The following is a 3,235-nucleotide window of genomic DNA, read 5'->3' as shown; positions in this document are numbered from 1 at the left end:
GTTTTCTTAGTGGGAACCAGATTTTAAAATGTCCAATTACGACATATAGATAGGTTTTTATAATGCTTCAAAAATCAACGGTCTCCAATATGCGATACTTTCTCAGTTCATAAAGTCATGTTTTTTAGTCGAAAAAACATTGTCCAAAAGCCAGTTCCCACTTTTCTGAATATGACAAATCTATCCGTGAAGTCGGATTGGATCAAAACAACCCGCACCATGAAAATCTAGAGGCATTTGTACATAAGAAACCATGTTCTTGTGCTATATTTTGCAAAAAAAATTATGAACATGCACTTGCACTTGTGTAAAGTCACGAATCGTGTCCGTGCCTTTGTTACAGGATTCCAAAACAAGATACTGTAGATGTAAGCACATGTCAGGCCAAGCCCAGAACTGGGACCTTTTTAGTTTAAATGACCCGGACTTCACCAGAGTGATCAACAGGGACTTTGCAGATGCAACCTTGCCTACACTAGAGCCCGTTTTGTGTGTAGAAATAAATGTAGTATTATATTTAGACCCTGGACCTGTCTCCAAATCTTCTTCTGCAACCCTTCTCCACCTAAACAACATGCATTGGTAGGGGTGCAAGTGGATCGGATCTTTACCGGTTCCAACCCTATCAAACATAATTCGATCAGATATGGTTCATAAAGGAATGATCATCTTATGAACGACTCAAATTTAGAATAAATAATGACAGATTAATCAAATCCAGTCAAATAAAAAAAAATTGTTATAGGGTCAGAACCGGGTCTGATTCAAACCGTTTCATCTATTTCATCCAAAAACAGTTTACCCGACCCACTTTCTGCAGATCCAGTGTCAGAGGAGGTCAGATCAGATCTGGATATGGAATTCTACCACATGCTATAAATCGGATCAGGATCCCGATCCCGACTCACTGATTGAGAACCAGATCCAGTATCAGGTCAACCCAGATCCGACCCATTTACAACCCTAGTTTATTACAGGGAGACCTGAAAAGGAAATCAACCTCTTTGATTGAGAGCCCGCCATCTTTAAGATGGACGGTTTCAGGCGACCCCTGCATGGAATGTAATAACACACATAATGAAATATGATACAGCTTGAATCTCTTTCTTTTTAAGAGTTTTCTGCCTGGTTTCCTTGGGGTCAAACTTTACTCCCCTCCCTTCAACCGCCGAGGTGGTGTCCCATGTGGTAAGCAGGGTCCTGTGGAAGGCCCTGGTTCGAATCCCTCTGCTACATGGGCTTAAGAGATATCTGGTAGGGGTTTGCCTGACCCAGCTTGCCTTGAAAAAAAAACTTTACTCTCCACTCTCTTATTACTCCTTTTAATCCCTGTCCTCTTTTGCAGGCGTGCATAGTCATCATATTCCATATCCATATTCTATGCACTTGCTTTTTAAGCCTTTTTTCCCCCAAGAATGGTGCTATGGTCTCTCCATTCCAAAAAGTAGAAAGATTTCACTTGAAGCTTGAACCTCTTTTCTCTTTCTGTGTTGGGCAAGGTTGGTTGCTCTCACATGGACATGGTCACTGATGTGACACAACAGATAGGTGGTAGATGGATTTCTTTTTCTTATCAAGGAGAAGAAGAGAAAACAGGAGAAGAAAAATAAAAATGCAGAAATATAGTTACAGAGAGTTGGAGGCTGCCACAGGAGGCTTCTCTTTGGAGAGTTTGATAGGAAAAGGGAGCCATGGTTGTGTTTACAAGGCCACCCTCAAAAGGGGAGAGGTTGTTGCAGTGAAGAAGGTCTCAACAGGGCTACAACTCCTTGAAGACCTTACCAAGGTGGAAAATGAGCTTCAGATCCTCTCTTCTCTCCCTAGAACATGCCCTCACTTTGTCAATCTATTAGGAGTGACCTGTGACTCCCCACATGATCAGAGGCTCATTGTGATGGAATTTATGCCTAATGGTACCCTTCATGATCTCCTTCATTCCAGGTCAATTCTAGACTCCCCACCAACACCACTCACATGGTACAGAAGAGTAGTGATTGCTCTTGAGATAGCAAAGGCCATCAATTTTTTGCATCAAATGAAGCCATGTGTTATTCACAGAGATATAAAGTCTACCAACATCCTTTTTGATGAGAATTGGAGGGCCAGAATTGGTGATTTTGGCTTGGCAATTAGAAAGACTAGTGAGAAAGATCATGATGGTAGCTCTCCTGCTGGTACCATTGGTTATTTGGATCCTTTATACACTTCCCCATCAAATTTGAGCACCAAAAATGATGTTTTCAGCTATGGTGTCCTGCTTTTGGAGATGATGAGTTGCAGAAGAGCTGTAGATGTGGAGCATGAGCCTGCCTTCATTGTGGAGTGGGCTCGGCCGTTGATCGAGCAGGATCGAGAGGTGGAGATTTGTGATCCCAGGATTGGGCTCCCTGATATCAATTTGTTCGTCATACCGATGCTGGATATCGCATCAAGGTGCGTTTCTTTGAAGGAACAGGGGAGGCCTTCGATGAAGCAAGTTGTGGGGGAGCTAAAAACCGTTCTGAACAATGTGAGATTCCCTTTCTTGTCATTCTTTGTGAGAAATAGCTTGATGTGGAAAGGTGGTGGTGCTCCTTTCCGCAGGAGAAGGGTCAAAACAGGTAAGACTAGGAGGATAATCTGCAAGAATCATGAGGAGCAACTGATGTGACTAAAAAAATTTGTGAGTTGGTTTTTTCTTTTTTTTTTCTTGCTAGATAACATCATGATCGTCATTATCTGGTCGTGACCGTTGTTGGGAGTAATAGTGAAAAGGACATACTTATTATGAGTGAAAAAGTGAATGTGGGCAATGGTGCTTTAGCTTGCAGGTGTCTCCTTTTCCAAAGAGATAAACGAGTATACTAATCTTTTTCTTTTCCCCTTTCCTCTGATGGTTTTAGTCTGCAGTTTTTACCACATATTCTATGCAATGAGTTTTATGTGTTAAAAAATGAAACTGTTCGATGCATCTGAAAATTGATGGTGTCCAAGGTCAGTCTCATTCTCCTGAATTGGAAAATGCAACCATCGATATCAGTCGGGCAGTATTTTGAGCCTTTTAATAGCCATTTACTCTCCTTTCCATGTACCTTTCATGCGGGCTTTGATTTTCTCACCACGGTTAATGATTGCGCGTGTTAAAACTTGTTCCTGTCCATCTCTGTCTTTGCTTCTTTTGTCAAAAATAAAAGTTTTCTTTTCCGTCTTGATAGTGCTCTTTGTTGCATTGGTACTCTATACATCGGAGCATTGG

At 41.6% G+C, this 3,235-nt stretch overlaps 1 pseudogene; it reads left to right on the top strand.

Annotated features, from left to right (window-relative positions):
• The first annotated feature begins 1,612 nt into the window (after positions 1-1,612).
• LOC149837757 (serine/threonine-protein kinase-like protein At3g51990 pseudogene) lies at positions 1,613-2,650 on the top strand (annotated as a pseudogene).
• The last annotated feature ends 585 nt before the right edge of the window (positions 2,651-3,235 follow it).

Source organism: Nuphar pumila, chromosome 5 (genome assembly GCF_984573655.1).
Source record: "Nuphar pumila chromosome 5, dmNupPumi1.hap1.1, whole genome shotgun sequence".
Taxonomy (NCBI): Eukaryota; Viridiplantae; Streptophyta; class Magnoliopsida; order Nymphaeales; family Nymphaeaceae; genus Nuphar; species Nuphar pumila.
The sequence above is the reverse complement of the archived record's forward strand: the minus strand, read 5'-3'. Positions and strand labels throughout refer to the sequence as shown.